General features: G+C 36.9%; 1 non-coding gene across 1 annotated transcript; it reads left to right on the forward strand.

The window, feature by feature from the left end:
- The first annotated feature begins 14,966 nt into the window (after nucleotides 1-14,966).
- On the forward strand, nucleotides 14,967-15,071 carry LOC118840505. The gene has a single exon (XR_005009693.1). It is a non-coding gene; the product is annotated as a U6 spliceosomal RNA (small nuclear RNA).
- The last annotated feature ends 7,865 nt before the right edge of the window (nucleotides 15,072-22,936 follow it).

The following is a 22,936-nucleotide window of genomic DNA, read 5'->3' on the forward strand; positions in this document are numbered from 1 at the left end:
GAGTTAGTCTATTTTGTAAGGTGTTGTTTTCTTCAGTGTATTTTTCAGTATTTTTTGGGTCTCCTTTAGCAAGTCATTGACTTGTTTTTCATGGCTTTCTCGCATCCTTCTTATTTCCCTTTCCAATTTTTCCTCTACTTCTCTAACTTGCTTTTCCAAATCCTTTTTGAGTTCTTCTATGGTCTGGGGCCAGTTCATGTTTTTCTTGGAGGCTTTGGTTGTAGGCTCTATGACTTTGCTGTCTTCTTTAGGCTGTATGTTTTGGTCTTCTTTGTCACCAAAGAAAGAATCCAAAGTCTGAGACTGAATCTGGGCACATTTTCGCTGCCTGGCCATATTCCCAACCAACTAACTTGACCCTTGAGTTTTTCAGTGGGGTATGACTGCTTGTAGATTACAGAGTTCTATGTTCTACGTTTGGGGGGGAGGTGCCAGCTCTGTCAGAGCCGCACTCCTCCTTCCCCAAGGACCTCCAGTCCAGACTGGGCTTAGATCTTCGGCAGGCTGTGCACCCCTGCTGTGATCCGCCACTTAATTCCCCCCACCAGGTGGGCCTGGAGCCGGAAGTAACAACAGCTGTAGCTGCCCCACCTCTGCTGCCCCCAGGGCTCGCGAACTCCTTCCACTCCCGCAGCTTTTCCCACTAACCTTCTCCGCAGTCTTTGGTGTTTGTGGGTCGAGGGGTCTGGTAACTGCTCACGTATTCAGGGCGCTAGGGCCCCCTCCGCCCGGCCTCTGGTCTGGATCGTCCACGCCGCTCAGGCTGGGCTCTGCTCCACTCCGTTCCCAGATCCCAGCTCCCAGCTCCCAGCTCCGTGTGGAATAGAGCTCACCCAGAGACCATCCGGGCTGTCCTGGGCTGGAGCCCTGCTTCCCTCTGCTGTTGTGTGGGTTCTGCCGTTCTAGAATTGGTTCAGAGCCATTTTTATAGGTTTTTGGAGGGACTCGGGTACGGAGCTCACTCTAGTCCGTGCTTACCAGCCGCCATCTTGGCTCCGCCCCTAGTCTATTTTTTAAGTTGTTATTTTCTTCAGTATTTTTTTGGGTCTGCTTTAGCAAGTCATTGACTTGTTTTTCATGGTTTTCTCACATCACTCTCGTTTCTCTTCCCAATTTTTCCTCTACTTCTCTGACTTGCTTTTCCAAATCCTTTTTGAGCTCTTCCATAGTCTGAGACCAGTTCATACTTTTCTTGAAGTCTTTTGATGTAGGCTCTTTGAATTTGTTGACTTGTTCTGGCTGTATGTTTTGGTCTTCTTTGTCACCAAAGTAAGATTCTAAAATCTGAGTCTGAATCTGAGTTTGTTTTTGCTGCCTGGCCATGTTCCCAAACAGCTACTTGACCCTTGAGCTTTTTGTCAGGGTATGACTGCTTGTAGAGTAGAAAGTACTTTGTGCCTAGCTTGAGGGGCTGTGCTGTTCTTTTCAGAGCTATTTCTACACTTCAAGCTCTGCCACACCAGCACTCCTCCTCCCCCAGGAATTGCCAACCAGGACTGTGACTCAGACCTAAGCAGGCTCTGCACTCCTGCTGTGATGTGCCACTTAATTCCTCCCATCGGGTGGGCCTGGGGCCAGAAGCAACTGCAGCTGTAGCTCTGTAAGCAGCCTCACAGCTGCACCACCTCTACTACCTCCAGGGTGGTGGCTGACCCAGAACTCCTTTCACTCCATCCCTGCAGTTTTTCCCCACCAAACATCTCTGCTATCTTTGGTGTTTGTGGGTTGAGAAGCCTGGTAACTGCCACATCTCATTGATTCAGGGAGCTAAGGCCTGATCCACCTGGCTCCCAGTCTGTTTGCTCCTGGTGCAGCCCATGCTGCACTCTGCTCCCCTCTGCTCTCAGCTCTATTCCATAGACCTTACCCAGTGACCATCCAGGCTGTACTGGGCTGGAGCCCTGCTTCCCTCTGCTATTTTGTGGGTTCTGCAACTCTAGAATTTGTTCAGAGCCATATTTATAGGTCTTTGGAGGGTGCTGGGGGAGAGCTTTAGGCGGATCCCTGCTTTCCAGCCACCATCTTGGGTCCATCCCCTCAAATAGTATTTTTAAAAACTAAAAGAAGAGGAAAAAAATCAGCCCGACTGGTCAATACATTGAACAATGGCAAAATCATGTTCAATGTTTAATACCTATGGACTCCCTACCTCCATAAAGAAGTGAATTTGAGGTTTTCTCACATACCTGTTCATTCAAGTAGTGGGCAATCTTTATAATTTTGATACATTCACTTTTAAAATTTGTTTCTATGTGGGTCTTCTTTCCATTTATATTATTATTATTATTGTGTATGTTGTTTTCTTGGCTCTGCTTACTTCACATCAATTCATGTATATATTCCCATATTTTTCTTAAATCATTACATAGATAATTTTATTTTATAGAACTGTGATATTCTATTACATTGATGTACAAAAATTTGGTAAACTTTTCTCCAAACAATTGGCATTTACTTTGTTTTCAATTCTTAGCTCTCACAAAAAGTGCTACTGTAAGCATTTTGGTGTACCTGATAAATTTCTTGTCGTCAAAGCTTCCTTGTCATAAGAAAACCTAGAAATGGATTCTCTGGTACATTTTAGTCAGTTTAATTACATAATTTCAAACCCCTTTCTCAAATGGTTATAACATTTTGCAGTTCCACCAACAATGTCAGTCTGCCTTTCACTTCACTGCACCTTTAACATTGACTATTGCCATTTTTTATCTTTGCCAATTTGTGGAACCTGATATAAAACCTCTCGATTACATAATTTTTTTCTTATTATTAATGATTTGGAGTACCTGTTATGGCTGTTAATATTTTGCAATTCTTTTGAGAATTCTTTTTTTCATTGTCTTCTATCATTAATCTGTTGAAGAATGGAGACGTGCATATGTGTGTGCGTGTTTGTGTGCGAGATCTCTGTATAAAACTTTTCTGATAAAGTTTTAGTGGCATATATATATATATATATATATACATATATATATACACACACACATATATATATGTATATGCATATTTGTCCCCCATACATACATACATACTTGCATATTTGTCCCACATCTTAAATATCAACTTCAAAAATGCCTTTTAGCAACATTAAGACTTTAGAAATTAATGTTTAAGAGAAGCAGTCAAGGGGGGCATATTCATATCAAACTTCTTTGATAAGAGGATGTGTGTGAGTGTGTGTATGTGTGTGTGTGTGTCTGTGTGTGTGAACATATACACATATGCCAGGGGTATATGGGGTATTTATGGAACACTAACACCTTTGGTGTGGGGGCTTGCTGAGCCCTTTTTAGGGCTGCTGATTGACCTTTGGAATTTACTTATCAGCCAATTCTGATCTTTGGCTCCAAGCACCTGTAGCATGTTCAGTGGTTTCACTACAGTAAAAACATTTTGGCAGATGGATTAAACTAGGTCTAGGGTAACTGACAGACCTTATGTCCATTGGTGAGTTAGTGGGATATCTATCCCAAGCATGTAAAAACTTTCCACATTGGAATGTGCAGATCACAATTTATTCAACAGCCATGAAGCTGGCTGAAACAGGCTCTGTGGAGTGCTTAGAGCTGGGTCAGACATTGAAGATGCCAATGTCATTGACTGCTTTCCAGGCCATTTGTATGTCTTGACTTCTGTCTTGCCACTGAACTTTAGTGACCCTGGAAGGAAGAGCAAAGCTGACCACTTTGTGCAACTCTGCCTCAACTGAGCGTAATTCATACATAAGTCAAGACATTACCCCATGATGTTATTGGTTTTCTTTAAAAATGAAGAAGAAAAACAATATGCATTCCACCAAACTCTTTCCTGAGAAGTCTGATATGAAGATATTTTCCCCTCATTTGACCACTTCCCTTGATCATAACCTTGTAAGTTCCACTTGGTGTTGACAAGAGGAAGCTTTGACAGTGATATTTAAGATAGGGGATGAATGAAGAAATAAGAGATCAATGAGAAAAGGATCTTGTTTCTTCAGACCTAGACAGAATGTTATGTAACCACTCATTTCTTATAGGATGGCCAAAAGGGAAAACAAGCAGATTCAGTTTTTCATAGAGAACAAGGGAAAAAAAGTAATTGCAAATTATTATATCCCCAAATCTATATAGCTATAAATGGTATATTTGTTATTTCTTAGGCTACGATGTGCCAAGGTGATTGCATTATTTGCTTGTATTATCCTGCTTCTGATTATTTTACCTAGCATTATAGAGAATATAGGAGAAAATTAATTTCCTAAACTGAGAAATGAGGATTTTTTAGTCAAGTAAAAGAGGTTTCTTGATAATTAACATAGAAAAATGATTCACCTGATTAAATTCACCTGAATATTTTAGATTAAAATGATAAAGAGTTCCTACCTATGCTATAACCTCAGATATTCCTTCTTCAAAATCAAGTGTGTCTATTTCCGAGTGTAAAGTTAGGAAATGAGAAATTATCCTTTGATACAGCCATACTCAAATTATTGGTCACAATGAAAGGTTGCCTATGATAATGCACTGATGTGGTTTATAACTACCTCCATGAAATAGCAAGCAAATTGTTGAGAATGACACGTGGTTTTGAGGGAGCATTGATAAGAAAAAAATTAAGATAATGCACCTTGAACAATATAATCATAACACTGAATAGATTTTTACTGGTGTAAGATTTGCAGGCACTAATGGTTTATGCTATGATGGCCTCTCTTAAGGTAAGAATGAAAGAAATTAATAGTGAATACCACAATTTGGAAGAGGTTGCTAACAAGGAAGAGCCCAACCAGTTCTTTTCCCATCATGACTCTGATTCTTGTATAAACTTGCCAAGTATCCCACTCTACCTTAGGAATTTATGATGCTGTCAGACTAGAAAGGATAGAATGAAAATGTTTAACAAATAATTTTTAAAAACCTAGATAAGTAAGAACTTAATAAGAGAAAACCTAGCTGGCATCAATGATGATTTTTATCACTTAATCCAAACAAATGCACTCCAGGATAGCAAAAGAATGTGATAGCTTAGTTGATGTCTTTGAAAGATCATGGAGAAAGGAAAAAGATCCCACAACTGGAGAAGAGAAAAAGCTATTCTTTCTTTCAAAAAAAAAGCTTAAAATATACACAATTAAATATATTATTGCAAATTATAGGCTTCTCAGCTTGACTGTTTCTGGCCAAAGTTCTAAAATGTATTATTAACAAGTTGAGTAATTAGAAAAGTTAAAGATCATCATTAAAAGAAGTATAACTGGGAGAGGCAGAGCCAAGATGGCTGCCGGAAAGCAGGGACTTGCGTGAGGTCCCTACCAGGTCCCTCCAAAAACCTATAAAAAATGGCTCTGAACAAATTTTAGAACTGCAGAACCCACAAAATAGCAGAGGGAGGCAGGGCTGCAGCCCAGGACAGCCTGAATGGTCACTGGGTGAGGTCTATCGCGCACAGTGCTGGGAAGAAGGGGAGGGGAGGTGGGTGGAACTCAGCTTGGGCAGTGGCAGAACCAACCAGACCAGGAGCCGGGTGGAACAAGCCCTAGTGCCCTGAACCAGTGAGCTGTGGCAGTTACCAGACTTATCAAACCACAAACACCAAAGACAACAGAGAAGGTTAGTGGGAAAAGCTGCGGGGACAGAGTCCGTAGTTCTGCCACTGCTCCAGGGGCAGCGGGGGTGGTGCAGCTACAGAACTACAGCTGCAGTTACTTCCGGTCCCAGTCCCACCTGGTGGGAGGAATTAAGTGGCGGATCAGAGCAGGAGTGAAGAGCATGCTTAAGATTTTCGTCAGGTCCGGGTTGGCGGTTCTTGGGGAAGGAGGAGTGCTGGTATGGCAGAGCTGGCTGTATAGAAATAGCTCTGAAATCAACAGCATATCCCCCCAAGCTTGGAACAAAGTACTCTTTGCTCCACAAGCAGTCATACCTCATGGAAAGCTCAAGTATCAAGTAAGTTGGCTTGGAACATGGCCAGGCACCGAAAATGCACTCAGATTCAGTCTCAGACTTTGGAATCTTTCTTTGGTGACAAAGAAGACAAAAACATACAGCCAGAAGAGGTCTACAAAGTCAAAGAGCCTATGTCAAAAGCCTCCAAAAAAACATGAACTGGTCTCAGGCCATGGAAGAGCTCAAAAAGGATTTGGAAAAGTGACTTAGAGAAGTAGAGGAAAAATTGGGAAAAGAAATGAGAAGGATGTGATAAAACCATGAAAAACAAGTCAATGAGTTGCTAAAGGAGACCCAAAAAAATACTGAAGAAAATAACAACTTAAAAAATAGACTAACTCAAATGGCAAAAGAGCTCCAAAAAGCCAATGAGGAGAAGAATGCCTTGAAAGGAAGAATTAGCCAAATGGAAAAGGAGGTCCAAAAGAACACTGAAGAAAATGCCACCTTAATAATGAGATTGGAGCCTCAGTCTCTATACAAAATGTCTAGGAGAGTGAACAGAAATGACATCAGGGGAATCCAGTGTATTTCAGGCGTGGTGTATGCATTTAAGCCTCTGCCCCAATTCTTTCTATTGTTTAGTTCTCTGGCTACACTGAAACAGAATCTTCTTATTAGGGAAGGATGGAGTGGATATTTGGGAAAGAGCCTCTGAAACTTTGGGGTTTCCTTAGCCTAGGAGCTTCTTAAGGAAGTAAGAAATCTGATTCTTCCTTCCTGTACCTAACTGTTCTTCTAGTGTGACTAAGCAGAGTTATTGTATGGTCTTCATTACAACTGGAAAATGGAGGAAGAACAGAAGTATAGTGTGCTAGAAGAATATCTGCAGCAATATGGAAATCTCTTAATAGATCTCAAAGTATAATCCAATGAGTTGGTTTGTGCACCTTCAAGAGTATGCTAGGTGAAGTGGGGTGGTGGTTGTAATGGCTAAGCATTTTATAGCTTAGTATATTTACTATTTATTCATAAGGCTCAACTGGTTGGGGCTTTTGCTTTCTTATCTTGCAAATACAGTTCTAACTGCTCTGCCTCTGGCACATATTTCCTAGTTCTCGTTTGTTGTTTTTGTTGTTATTTTAAAGTTAATGGACAATAGAGATAGTATTTAATTCTCTATCTTCTTAGTCACTTGACCAGGAAGTCCAGAGTCTATTAATTATTAACATTTTAGATTTCTTTTCAATGGAATGAAATTCAAATATTAATTCTTTCTTTTTCTGTCTTCTTTTCCATCATTTAATTTATATCCATAGACAACTTTCTTTGTCATCTTTGCAAAACCTGCACTTCAGTATCTCTGTATTACCTAAAAGTCTTTGTTCCAGTGTCAGGATAATCTGTTCCATCCCTTACAACTAAGAACAAAGACAACCTTTCTAAAGAATTCCTCTGTAGTATGACTTATCATGATCTCCTTCATAACTAATTCATATCTAATAGTTAAACACACTCCCTCTTCTTATGACATATATATGTATATATATAAATAGTATAAATAATATAATATAGTATAATATAATATAATGTAAAATGATGTATTGTAATATAATATAATATAATATAATGTAATGTAATGTAATATAATATAATGTAATGTTATGTAATGTAATATAATATAATATAATATGATGTAATGTAATATAATATAATATAATGTAATGTAATATAATATAATATAATGTAATGTAATATAATACAATGTAATATAATACAATATAATACAATATAATGTAATGTAATATAATACATTGTAATATAATACAATATAATACAATACAGTATAATACAATATAATGTAATGTAATATAATAATAGAAATTTTGTTCACAACTCTTTACAAAGTATATGATCATATATTTATAGACAAATGAGTTTCTGTACTGCCCAAATTTATCTTTTCTCTTCACTTCCTTCATTCTATTTTCAGAGGGATCAAAGGGTTTATAGCAGGAAGAGAACTAAGATATCACCTAGACCAGCCTTCTTTAACAGATGAAGAAGCAGAGGGAGACTGAGATTAAATGGCTCACCCTAGGTCACATAGCTAGTATATATCAGATCTTAGATTCAAACATAAGTCTCCTCTGCTTCCAATCCATAAAGACTGAGCACAATGTTCTATGCCTGCCCAGTGGTGAATATAATTGATGTGTACCAAATAGCATCAGGGCAATTTGCTAGTTTTAATTATGGTCCTTAAACAAATTACCAGCTTAAGAAATGAATGAAATGTTAAAATTCGCGTTTGCATGCTGACCTGTTTAAAGCAATGACTCATTCTAACTTGAAAGCTTTACTCCATAGGGTTCAGAGATGAATTTTAATAGTGAAAAAGCAAAATAACTGAAAGATTGCAAGCCAAGGTAAAGTGGCTAAAGCAATGGCTCATTTAGGAGGTTCTGTGTGGTGGGAAAACAGAGAGCCTGCTGTTCTGTCTGGTCTTATTTAATGTCTTCATTAACAATCTGGAAGAGGGAGCAAATAGCAATCGATTAGATTTTCCTGGGATGTGAAATTGAGAGGTTGTGTGAAAATTACTTAGGAAGGAAATAATACAAAAGGACCAGAAGTACAAACAGGAAATGTGATAAGCATTGACCTGAATACAAGAGAGTATAAAGCATATACTTGGAGAAAAAATCAGATTTTTAAAGATATATTTAAATAATCAGAAGTAAAAGTCATTAATACACAGAAAAAAAGTCATGATGCTAGCAAGCTACAATTAGTATTTACAAGTTTACATGTATTTAACTTAAAAACAGCTTACAGTATGCAGGAGGCAAAACCAGTATGAATTTCATTTGCATTAGCAAACTTAACTGACAAATTTTTTGCTGTGTTTATATTACACTCATTATATCCAGTATGAAAGTATTTAATTCAAAACTGGTAGACATTCCATGTATATTATTTGTAAAATTAATCATATGATTCAATTTTTAGCAGTAAAGATTTGCTTAATGTTTTATTGCAGATTGCTGTAAATATGTTTACAGGTATTTGACTGAAAGGTTAAACAAAAAATAAATAAAGGTTGAATTCTAGCCTCTACTTACTGAATACAAAATGGAAATGGTAAAATATGTTTGTTTTAAATGTTTCATGGGCAAGAGAGAATTTTGTTGTTGGTATGTAACAGGTGACTGTGTTGAACAAAAATCAAAATATCAATGCTAAAATTCCTATTGCCTCAGATCAGTTTGCCTGTATATATTCTGGAACAAATGGAAAAGTTTAACTGAATGGGAATGGTGAGAAGGCTGCTTTGGAATTCAAACTAGGTATAAGTCAGAAATTATTACTGTCATTGAAAATTCTGACTTGCCTTAGCACAGATGCATATGGATAGAGCAGTCTAACCAGGTCGCATAGGAAATTTTAGTTCCAATTCAGTCTTGTCATGCCTGATGAATGTGTTAAGAACATGGAAGCTCATGGCAAGGGGTAGGTAGGCCTTAAGATAAGAATAACTCTAAGACTTAGGATTCTGAAAAATTTAATATATGGTGGCTCTAGCAATAAATTACTTGTGCCTCTGCTATACCTGGGACATTCTCTAATCTTTTTGAGCTAAAAAATGGAAAATAACTTCTTGGATGAAATATTGATTTCTAAATTACCTTTAATGATGGGCTTTAATGAGGAAGAACATCAAATATAGAAGTACAGAAGTAAAAATTTAGGGCATACTTTTTAAAAGTCTCTTAAAGTTTTATTATATCTAGCCTACTGCTTATAGTCTTGTCACTGAAATCAATCATATAACTAGAACACTGTTGCTTAGTAAGGAGGTTGGGGATCCCAAAATCTTCTGTGCAGAATTCCAAGGATGTCTCAGCATCCAATGTTATAAAATTCCAAACAATTATGTCAAGATGTTGAAGAGGTTATTTGAATGATGTAAGCTCTCTTACATAAACTTTAGCACCCTTCATCTGAATTTCTTTCAGCTTTAAAAATATGATAGTATTCTTAGAGAAATAAATTAACTCCATAATTCTCGGTAGATATTTTGTGGTAAAAGCACCCGCAATGGGGCACTTTGATTATTGTGCACAGCTTTGATGAAAGGATTATACAATCTCTATGGAATTTCAGAAAGTTAAGAGTTGAACTAAGAAGATTAAGAATTACTTTCGAAGATGATGGCAAAATGTAACTCTATTGATTTTTAATTACCCAAATCATAAAATGAATCAAGTTGCAAATGTACATTTATAAACAATTTGGATAATTTGATTTAACTCCTCATTTTGTATTCAAAGTATGATGTTCTTGAGCTTAAAACTAGAAGGCAAAAGCTTCAAAAATCTCCTTCTCTTCTGTATCATGTTCCCACTCCTTCTCCCTCTTCCTCCTCCTCCTCTTCCTGCTTCTCTTCCTGCTCTTCCTCCTCCTCCTCCTCTTCTTCTTCTTCTTTGGCTTCATCTTCTCCTTCTTTATCTCTCCCTTTCCTTATTTCTTTTCGTTTTTGAAACTGAGTCTCCTTATATTACCCAGGATGAAAGTGCAGCAGCCACATACAGGTCTAATCTTGCCATTGATTGGCATGAAAACTTTGATCTGTTTGTTTAGACTTGTGCTGGTTTGTCCATTCTTAGAAAACATGATGCCAGGGGCAGAGCCAAGATGGTGGCTGGAAAGCAGCGACTAGTGTCAGCTCCCTGCCAAGCCCCTCCAAAAATGTATAAAAAATGAATCTGAACCAATTCTAGAACTGCAGAAGCCAGAAAATAGCAGAGGGAAGCAGGGCTCCAGCCCAGGACAGCCTGGATAGTCTCTGGGTGAGGTCTATCCTGAATGGAGCTGGGAGTGGAGTAGAGTGGAGTGGAGCAGAGCCCAGCATGGGTGGCATGGACCAACCAGACCAGGAGCTGGGTGGAGTGGGCCATAGCACCCTGAATCAGTGAGCTGCAGCAGTTACCAGACTTCTCAACCCAGAAAAACCAAAGACAACAGAGAAGGTTAGCGGGAAAAGCTGCTGGGGACAGAGTTATAAAGGAGTTCTTGGTTCAGACACTGCCCCAGGGGCAGAGGAGGTGGACTACAGGACTACAGCTGCAGTTGCTTCTGGCCCCAGCCCCACCAGGTGGGAGGAATTAAGTGGCATATCAGAGCAGGAGTGAAGAGCCTGCTGAAGATCTAAGTCCAGTCCAGGTTGGGGGTTCTTGGGGAAGGAGGAGTGCTGGTGTGGCAGAGTTGGTGCATCCCCCAGGCTTGGAACACAGTTCTCTTAACACTACAAGCAGTTGTACCCCACTGAAAAACTCAAGAGTCAAGTTAGTTGGCTGGGAATATGGCCAGGCAGCGAAAATGCACCCAGATTCAGTCTCAGACTCTGGAATCTTTCTTTGGTGACAAAGAAGACCAAAACATACAGCCAGAAGAAATCAACAAAGTCAAAGAGCCTACATCAAAAGCCTCCAAGAAAAACATGAACTGGTCTTAGGCCATGGAAGAGCTCAAAAAGGATTTGGAAAAGCAAGTTAGAGAAGTAGATGAAAAATTGGGAAAAGAAATGAGAAGGATGTGAGAAAACCATGAAAAACAGGTCAATGACTTGCTAAAGGAGACCCAAAAAATACTGAAAAATATACTGAAGAAAACAACACCTTAAAAAATAGACTAACTCAAATGGCAAAAGAGCTCCAAAAAGCCAATGAGGAGAAGAATGCCTTGAAAGGCAGAATTAGCCAAATGGAAAAGGAGGTCCAACAGACCACTGAAGAAAATACTACCTTAAAAATTAGATTGGAGCAAGTGGAAGCTAGTGGCTTGATGAGAAATCAAGATATTATAAAACAGAACGAAAGGAATGAAAAAATGGAAGACAATGTGAAATATCTCATTGGAAAAACCACTGACCTGGAAGATAGATCCAGGAGAGATAATTTAAAAATAATTGGACTACCTGAAAGCCATGATCAAAAAAAGAGCCTAGACATCATCTTTCAAGAAATTATTAAGGAGAACTGCCCTGATATTCTAGAGCCACAGGGCAAAATAGAAATTGAAAGAATCCATCGATCGCCTCCTCAAGTAGATCCCAAAAAGAAATCTCCTAGGAATATTGTCGCCAAATTCCAGAGCTCCCAGATCAAGGAGAAAATACTGTAAGGACTCAGAAAGAAACAATTTGAGTACTGTGGAAACATAATCAGAATAATCCAAGATCTAGCAGCTTCTACATTAAGAGATCAAAGGGCTTGGAATAGAATATTCCGGAGGTCAATGGAGCTAGGATTAAAACCAAGAATCACCTACCCAGCAAAACTGAGTATCATGTTCCAAGGCAAAACATGGATTTTTAATAAAATAGAGGACTTTCAAACTTTCTCAGTGAAAACATGAGAGCTGAATAGAAAATTTGACTTTCAAACCCAAGAATCAAGAGAAGCATGAAAAGGTAATCAAGAAAAAGAACAAGAAAAAGAAATTGCAAGGGACTGACTAAAGTTGAACTGTTTTGTTTAAATTCCTACATGGAAAGATGATGTGTATGATTTATGAGACCTCAGTATTAGGGTAGCTGAAGGGAATATGCATATATATATATATATATATATATATATATATATATATATATATATACACATGCATATATATACATGCATATATATATCTTTGTATATATGAGTGTGCATGTATGTATATATATGTGTGTGTGTATATATATATATATGTGTGTATATATATATATATATATATATATATATATATATATACAGAGAGAGAGAGAGAGAGTGAGAGAGAGAGAGAGCAGGTGCAGGGTGAGTTGAAGATGAAGGGAAGATATCTAAAAGAAATAAAATCAAATTAAGGGATGAGAGAGGAATATATTGAGATAGGGAGATAGGGAGAGATAGAATGGGGTAAATTATCTTGCATAAAAGTGGCAAGAAAAAGCAATTCTGTAGGAAGAGAAGAGAAGGCAGGTGAGGGGGAATGAGTGAATTTTGCTCTCATCAAATTTGATCTGAGGAGGGAATAACATACATACTCAATTGGGTATCTTACCCCACAGGAAAAAAAGGAGGAAGATGATAAAATAAAGGGGGAATGATAGAAGTTGGGGCAGATAGGGGTGGAGATAATCAAAACCAAACACTTTCAAAAGGGGACAGGGCCAAGGGAGAAAATTCAATAAAGGGGCGTAGGTTAGGAAGGAGCAAAATATAGTTAGTTTTTCACAACATGAGCATTGTGGAAGGGTTATACATAATGATACGCATGTGGCCTATGTTGAATTGCTTGACTTCTTAGGGAGGGTGGGTGGGAAGGGCAGAGGGGAGAGAATTTGGAACTCAAAGTTTTAAAAACAGATGTTCAAAAACAAAAATAAAAGTTTTTGCGTGCAACTAGAATATAAGATACACAGGCAATGGGGTGTGGAAATTTATCTTGCCCTACAAGAAAGGGAGGGACAAGGGGATGGGAGGGGAGTGGGGTGACATAAGGGTGACTGGGTAACAGGGCAACCAGAATACATGCCATCTTGGAGTTGGGGGTAGGGTAGAAACGGGGAGAAAATTTGTAATTCAAACTCTTGTGAAAATCAATGCTGAAAACTACATAAATAAAAAATAATAAAAAAAAGAATAACAGCAACAGTAAAAAAAAGAAAAACGAAAACAAGATGCCTCACTTTTGGGTGCTTACCATATTAATATCAGATTTTCTGTGAACATCTGATCAGCTCAAGTCCCATTTGAAGCTCAGAACTCTGAGCTCAATTGATACACCAGTTTCAGTCTCCTCTAGTAACAGGGATTTAAGTGGTGCACCATCACACCAAGCTTTTGAGGTTCAATTTCCATAGAAATTACCATGGTGTGTAGATTGATGATTTAATTGCAAAAGGCATTTTCTCTATTTTTTAAGAGAGCAAATTTTCTGCAATTTTTCATACTGTTCAGTTTTGGTCCATATTTAGCACTCTCTCTTAACTACCACCCCAAAACTTACTTAGAAGTTGCTTCCTAAAAAGTCAATTGTTTGCACAGATTTCAGACATAAAACTATTGTTCTGCAAGATATCTTATAAGATTTTATTAACAATCAGTTGGTAGATCACTTTAGTAAAGACATTTACTATAATGTTATAGGACATAAAAGTTTGATATAGAGCACAGCAAATCTTATAAACAAATGTAATTGAATGTTTAAATATAGTGCATAAGGGACTGAGAATTACATATTTTGCATACCAATTATACAAACCCCCTTCACAAGAAACAACTAGTTCATTTCATTTCTGTCGTTTTTTTGCAAAAATATACACAGAAAAATGCAGTGATTTTATTCTGTTTAAAATTACTAAAAGTATAGCAATAAATTATTATTTCTCTCATATGATCAACAATATGTAGTGAAAATATAGATTAGATTATTTGTAATAAAGAAAAAGTTTATAAACATTTTGCATGAGATCAAGGGTAAAGCAAGGATATCCCTTATTTGTTATTCAGTAGTGTTTGACATTTCATGATGTTTTTTGGACCATATCATGCCATGGGGTTTTCTTGGCAAGGATATTGAAGTGGTTTGCCACTTCATTACCTAATGGATTAAGGCAAACAGAGGTAGCCACTAGTTCAGGGACACATAACTATTAAGTGTCTGAGACTATATTTAAATTTCGGTCTTCCTGACTCCAGGCTTAGCACTCTATGCACTGAGCCACATAGCTGCTTCACAGCTATTATTATTTGATATAGTTCTATAAAGACAGGAAATTGTATTATAAAAATGATAAAGATATTTAATAAGTACAGACAAAGAGAAAATTAAAATCATCTCTTTTAGAAGATGATATGATGATCTACTTAGAGAATCTAAAGAATAAAATAAAAGTAATTAAAAATTAATAGCATAACAAAAAAGAATTATAGAAGTAAACTCACAGAACTAAATTTCTGTTTATATTCACACACAAAAAAATCTTAGCAGGAAGTGGTCAAAAGAGAAATTTCATAGGAAATAACTACCAAATGTATAAATTATTTGTGAGTCTATCTACTCAGAAATATGAAAGTGCTTGCTTAGGTAGCACATAAACTGAAATTGGAGCATTTAGAGGAGATTAGCATGGCTCCTGGCAAGGATGACATGCAAATTCATGAAGCATTCTATATATTTGTTTTTTTTTTCTTTCTTATGGTCCTAATTCTAATTCCCATTCATTATAATTCTTCTATATGACATGACTAATGTGAAAATATTTTTAATAATAACATATATGTAGAGCTTATATTAGATTGCATGCCATTTTGCATAGGAGAGAGTGGAGGGAGGCAATTTAAGAGAAAATTTAAAACTTATGGAAGTGAAGGTTGAAAACTAAAAATAATTAAATTAATTCATATAAAAAAAGAAAAGAAAAAAAGAATACAAAAGAATCCTATGATACAAATAGAAAACACTTTTTAGAGAAATAACTAATGACATAAATAATTGAAAAGATATTTTCCCTCAAGTTAAGGCCATTCAAACATAGTTTTGAAAATAACAATAGAACTTGAATTAAATTGTTTATTCAGTAATATGTCATTCAAACTACCAAAGGATTACCCTATGGAGCTAGAAAAACAATTTCAAAAAATTCACCTGTAGGAATAAATCTAAAACATTTCACAGAAAATAATGTAAATAAAAGTAAGAATGGAAGAGCTTAGAAGAACCAGATCTCAAATTATACTGCATGCCAGTAATTATCAAAATTACATGATGTTGTTTCACTTAAAAGAAAATATGAATGGGACACATAAGGAACATAAAATCCAGAAGCAAATTAATATAGAAACATAGTGTGGGATAGAAAAGGATTGACTATTCAAAACAAAACATAATTTTAAAAACATTTGGCAGGATTTAATTGTATGCCAACATTTCACATCATATGCCCTAATGAATTCTAAATGGATATATTTGTTATTTAGTCATTATCAGTGACGTCCAACACTTTGTGACCCTTTTTTGGGTTTTCTATGCATTGGTTTGCCACTTCCTTGTACAAATCATTTACAGACAAGGAAACTGAAGCCAATAAGATTAAGTGAGTTGCCCAGCATCACACAGCTATTTCTGAGGCTAGATTTGAACTCAGGAAAAGGAGTCTTCCTGACTCCAAGCCTGGCACTTTACACACTGTGCCACCTAGATGCTCTAATAATAATAATATACTGAGAAAAATGGGATAGTCATTGTTCATATTGTCTTGGAGGAGCTAAGTGGCATAGTGGATTGAGTAACAGGCCTGGAATCAGGAACACATGCATTCAAATTTGGCGTCATACACTTGCTATTCCTTATCTGTAAAATGAGCTGCAGAAGGAAATGACAAACCACTCCAATATCTTTGCCAAGAAAACCCCAAATGGGGTCACAAAGAGTCAGATAAGACTAAAACAATATAACAACATAAACAATAACAAATTCTGTTTTTAGATCACCTTCTCAGTGAGTTATTCACATCTTTTATCTTATACATTTGTTGTCTACAAAAACATTGAAAAAAAGACCTGTACCCCACTAGTCTTCTCTAGACTTCATAAAAATGAAAAAGTTTCTTAGTTCTCTTCTAACGGTAAATGTCATTCATGACCAGGCAAGTGTCAGAAGTACATAATAGTCATCAGCTCGGAGATTCTCTGTTTTGTCTTAGGCACATCCTCTAGTAAGAAAATAAGTCTACAAGTATTCAAATGTGCAAGAACATATTAGACATTCATTATGTGACAAGGAGAATGTCTTCTAGTTATATTGTTGTGACTTTAACTCTCTGCTAGACAGAAAACTATGTGATTTTAGTTATTCCTTTTTTCAACCTTAAATTTCCTATAGTGGCTAGTACAGGCATCTGTACACAAATCCTTGTTTGCTTCCATTTTCTCTGCCCAATAACATGATATTTAGACTGGGAAGGATATAATAAAGAACTGAGAGGCAAAATGAAGTAAGAAATTAAGAGAAAGCATAGGTTTCCTCAGTTCAAGTTATCAAGTCCAAACAATGTTAATATTAAGTATGGCAAGGCAATGAACATGTGATTGTGGGATAGCTATTGGTGACTTTAATGAATTGGTTGGGAAAAAAAAATATCCTTCAGAACTGGAGTCAGTGAAACATATCTTTAAAAAAAAGAATAAACGTGGATGCTATAAATTATTTTTTAAGGTTAATTTGATTTCTGGAAAATTTCTAAAATGAAGATTTGTAAATCCTTTGAAAGGGAAGTAACAATACTAATGGACTGATCAAGGACAAGTTATTTCATGCTAACCATATCCTCCAACCCCCATTTTTAACAGAAGAAAGGAATTCTAAAAACAGAGTGTAATGTGATTTCAGCAAGACATTTGACAAAATCTTTCATGATGTCTTTATGGACAAGTGAAATGATGTGCATTGATAACTAGTGAAATGACCAGCCCCACAGAATGGTGATTAATGGATCAATTTTAAATGAAGGGATGTCACAGGCTTCAGTGCTCAGCTCTAGTGTGATCAACATTTTTTATCAACCCCTTTGGTGAAGGCATAGCTGATATGCTTGTCAAATTTGTGCATGGTACAAATATCAAGGAAAAATAAATTTAAAAAAATGGATGATAGAATTAGGTTCGAAATTCTTTTTTAAGAGACTGGAATGAAAGGGTAAATTAAACAAGGTGAAATTTAATAAGGATCATATATGAGAAAATCCTAAGTCTGGGTTATAAAGGACATTGGAGAGCTTATCTTCCTTGTCCTTACTTTTAAAGATGAGAAATGAAATTATGATCTCAAAGAAATGATGTATGTTTTTATATTTTAAATCTATAAACTATGTATGAGGAAATGCAATATTTAAATATGATAAAAATATAAATATATCTAAAGACATAGAAAATATATGTTGTAAAACATAAAGACAGAAAAATTGTCATAAATTGTATATTTCTTTAAATTAGTTTTTCAGGTTTTCCTATGACCTTCAAGTGATAATATATTTTTTAAATGTAGAGTCATTAGGAAAATAAATACTAGAGTTTCTCATTAGATTTGAGAGGTAGTTACACAAACAGTTCTAAGGTATACATGTTTGGAGTATTATGGTGTTACCCACAGAAGAAAGAAAGTTAATGTTGTCTTTGTGTTTATGTTTCAATGAAAGGTTTCTTTCAGTTTGAATTAGAATTGGAGTTAGAAATGCTCATCATTCAACATTCACTGTAGTGACTCATTCTGTGAAGACTAGGAGGCAGAGATGAAGCAAAATATGTATTCCTGCCCTTAGAGAACTTACACAAATGTTGAAGATATAATAAATAGTAAAAGTACATATGAAAGAAACCTAAAAACAATTTCTAACCATATATAGTCATACCATTTTACAGAAACAATGAGTAAAACAATGAGCAGAATAAAGACTAGAAAGCAAGTGGACCTATCTGATGTGAAGTTCAATTCAACATGATCATTTAATGAGAATTTCCTAAGGGCTTCCCTCTGTGCCATTTGCTGGGGTTACAAATACAAAAGTGATACATCTCTTAACATCAAGAAGTTTCCACTCTAATAGTGGATATAGCTCATATAGGGAAACAGCAACTGGAAACAAGAGTTTTTGTCAAAAGCTTTAGACAATCTAAGGAACTGTGGGTGCAGTAGTAAGTCACACACTTATTGGGGTGTAAGGTGTGTTCAGGGAAGACTAGTACCTCAGATGTGAGGGCTGCCGAGCTTTTTCAAGTCTGCTTTCCACATTCAGTGACCACCTGATTCATCTAACTCTCACCTGTGGCTCCAAGAAGCTGTAGCATGCCCAGGGGACACACTCCAGTAAACCATTGTGCAGATGGGCTAAACCAGGTTGAGGAGAGGCAAGGGTCTCAAGCCCTTTATCTAATTGGGGAGGGGTATCTAACCCAAGCATATGAAGACTTCTTCAGGCAAAATGGGTAGACAAGAACAATTTCTTCCAGTGGCCATGAAGACAGCTGAAGCTTAGAGTGCTTAGAGCTTGGTTAGACACCCAGGATTCCGAGATCATTCATTGTATCTTGAGTTATTGCCAGTAATCTAGACATTTGTTTTGCCACTGTATTCCAATGGCTCTGAAAGAAAGAGTTAGGTGAACAACTTCACACAACTCTGCTTCACTTAAATCCTCTTTATGTAAAAATTGAAAGACATCACCCATATTGTACTGTTTTACTAGTTTTACCTACAATCAAAGTCCTGTGGCAATAGGTAAGTGATGAAACAAGAGATGCAGATACGTTGGAAACGATAATCAAAACCCTACACACAGGTGGCCCAGGCTTAGGGTTGATTTTCCAAGGGAATAAGATTTGGCAACCTTTGGGCATCTGAGAAGCCTTGCCTAAGGACCTCACCGTTCACCTCCTAGTATGAGGAAAGAGCTAGAAAAGATGCCCTAAAAATATTTTGCTTCACCCAACCCTGCCTTGCAGCTCATACACACACACACACACAAACATGTACAAAAACTTTTGGCAAAGGCGATTCCATTCACCATCAGTATGTGGAATGTGCATACATTTATGGACAACATGAAATCTGGTAGATCTGAAAGATTTTTGTCGCAAGAGAACTTAGCAGGTATCACATCCAAATAGCAATTCTGAGTGAAACAAGGGTGACAAATGAAGGCCATTCTACCAAAGTTGGAGCTTGATACACATTTTTTCTAGAATGGCTGCAATGAGGGGGAGCACCATGAAGCTGGCATAGGTTTTGCAATCATAACTAATCTAGTTAATAAGCTTGTATATCTACCAGAAGAATTGAATGACAAGCTCATGATGTGATTTTAACTTTCAAGAAAGTGCTACGCCACTATCATCAGTATATATGCTCTCATCATGATGTAGTATTTGATGAGGTATTTTAATGAAGAACTGGAGTCCCTCATCATCAGTGTGATGAAAGAGGACAAGCTTATAATTCTGAATGACTTTAATGCAAGAGTAGGCACAGACTATACCATGTATCAGGGAGTTCATGGGAGGACTGGGGTCAGGGACAACAAGAACAACAGTTACTTATGACAGAAAACTTGTGCATCTCATAACCTCACCACCAATACGTTCTTCCATTTACCTAAATACAATAAAACTTCATGGATGCACCCTCTCAGCAAACATTGGTATTTAATATATTATGTCAATGTGAGGAGAAGAGACAGACAGGATGTGAGTGTGACGAAGATGATGTATGGTACAGAATGCTGGATCAATCAATCACAGACTTTTCCTCTTCTAGCTAAATATTTGCATTCAAAAAAAGTGGTGGCCCAAAGGCAAGATTACTACCATAATACTTAATGTTAACAGTTTTGAGTGCTTCTCCTAGTGGGAACAATTCATTGCTAAAGTGGAGGAAAAGCTGAGAAAACATATGGTTGGCACCAGTGGAGAAGAAAAGGAGTGGGCAGCTTTCAGAGATTTGGTGTACAGCACTGTATTTACTCATCTGGACCAGAACACTCACAAACTTCAAGACTGGTTTGACAAAAGTGACGAGGAAATTCAGAAGTTGCTAAACAAAAAATGAGAACTCCACAGGGTCAACCAACAGGATACTTCATCCATCTTAAAGAAGGTGGCATTCAACTCCATCAAAAGTAAAGTACAAATGAAACTTAGAGAAATGCAGGATTATTGACTCAGTAAGAAGGCAGATGAATTTCAGTTTTATACTGATAATAACAATTCGAAGAGCTTTTATGATGCCCTAAATGATATTTGTGGGCCAAAGACCTATGGTGCACCTCAACTCCTCAGTGTTGCTAGAGCCATACTGATTAGTTATAAGGACATGATTCTGGAGAGATGGACTGAACATTTCAAGAATGTTTTCAATAAACCAGAATAAATCAGTGCTGAAGCTATTGACCATTTACATCAGGTTGAAGGCAATCCCTCTAGACAAATTTCTAATTGAACAAGAGTTTTTTGAATGCCATTAGGCTCCTCTTCTGTGGCAAAGCACCTGGTGCTGATTCTACTCCAGCTGAGACTTTCCAAGTGGGGGGTCCATTGCTCATACAAAAGCTGACTGAAATTATTAAGTTATTTGGCAAGAAGAGGTTATCCCCCAGGATTTCAAAGATGCCTCCATTGTGCATTTCTATAAAGGTAAAGGAATTAGATTCCCCTGTGACAATCACAGGGTAGTCACTCTCTTGGTCATTGCTGGCAAAATTCTTGACAGAGTAGGCTCAATAGGCTAATCCTTCACCAGGAACATGGTCATCTACCCAAGAGCCAATGTGGCTTCATTGAAGAATGAGGAATGATTGATATAGTGTTTGCTACCTGACAATATACATATTGCTAGAACTACCATAGTGTTTGGGAGAGTCCAAAGGAAAAGTGTATGAGAGAAGACATATTCAACTCCCTATCCAATTAAAAATCTACAGGGCCATTGTGCTGATCTCATTTTTGTATACCTATGAAGCCTGGACAGTCTAACAGCTACATGCCAGGAAACAGAATCTCTTCCATTTGAGTTGCCTTAGGAAGATTCTAAAAGTCATCTGGTAAGAAAAAGTACCAGATACTGAGATTCTTTCTTGAGCTAAACTGCCAAGCATTTAAACCTTACTGTAGAGAGTTCAACTCTGATGGGCTGTCCACATTGTTTGAATGTCAAATGCATGTTTGTCTAAATGATTATTTTACAAAAAAAAAAATTTACACAAGTGAAAAGTGCTCACCCAGAGATCAGAAGAGTCAATGCAAGGACACTCTCAAGGTCTCTCTGAAGAATTTCAGAATCAATGGTGAGACAGGAAACAACCCATGCATGGCATGACCAAATCAAATAAGGCATTGTACTCTATAAGCAAAGCAAAATTGCAGTAACTCAAAAAAAACATGAGATGTGCAAATTCTGAGACATCTCCACACCAAATGTTCATGTTGTCTGTTTGTGTCCGATCTGTGGTAGAGCCTTCTGAGCTTGCATTGTTTTACTGAGCCACAGGTAGACATACTGTGCCTTAATTATAACATATTGATGTCATTTTGGTCCTCTTTGAGAATAAAGGACAACAGCAAACTACACCCATTCCAATAACAATCAGAGGATTACTTTAATTTCTCTAGTTGAAAGAGAACATCCATATGTCACACAGAGCAATTGGCAAAATGCTTGTCTATATAGGCCCTGATATCATGGTTAGTATGAGCCTAAGCATGATCTCTGGCTGTCTTGATATGACAGGTTCTTTGAATTTTTACCTACTACTCATGATGGCTTAATCTGAATGTAGAATCTTGAAGCTGACTTCATTGACTCTTCTAGGATGGATATATATAGACATTGATTTTTTTTAATGAAAAGAATGGTCAAAGTTCTCTCTTCTGTATGTATGACCAATGGGAGTGATAACTTCCATTTAGGGGAAATGGAAGCAGCTAGGAAGTGTGTCTGGATTTTCAATGAAGTAATGAGTAAGTGAATGCATTCTTGTGCACTCACTAGTCAAATGTTGCCAAAATAAATAAAAATGCAAATTAAAGACTTCTGTGACAAATCACATGACTTAGAATTAACCCATAAAATGTGAAGGGATTGGGTCTAGCCATTCTCCCTTGTCCATATACCCTTAAGAATATTTGCTGCCCTTCTATTATTAATTTGTCCATTAAGTCTTCATTTGATACTCATTTTTACTAGACCCCACCTGTGTAATAATTTTATGTCTGAGCGATAACCCATGGTAACTGGCTCTGGGCTTGAATCTCCTTAGGGAGGCTCACTAGGAATAAAAGATATGATGTCTCAGAAGGCAGTGAGTTAGTGAAGGAGATTTGCTGGAGCACAGTGAAGGCTGTGAACCAGGAAATAGTAGAAGGTGAGAGAATCCTCGTATTAGATATTAGAGGAACTTATGTCTTACAAAGAGGAAAATAAACTTGGTACAATAAAAAATTCAGTACATTCATTGACTTTAAATAAAAAAAATCAATAAAGCCCCAGCTTCTTTC

The sequence above is a fragment of the Trichosurus vulpecula genome, chromosome 2 (assembly GCF_011100635.1).
Source record: "Trichosurus vulpecula isolate mTriVul1 chromosome 2, mTriVul1.pri, whole genome shotgun sequence".
Taxonomy (NCBI): domain Eukaryota; kingdom Metazoa; phylum Chordata; class Mammalia; order Diprotodontia; family Phalangeridae; genus Trichosurus; species Trichosurus vulpecula.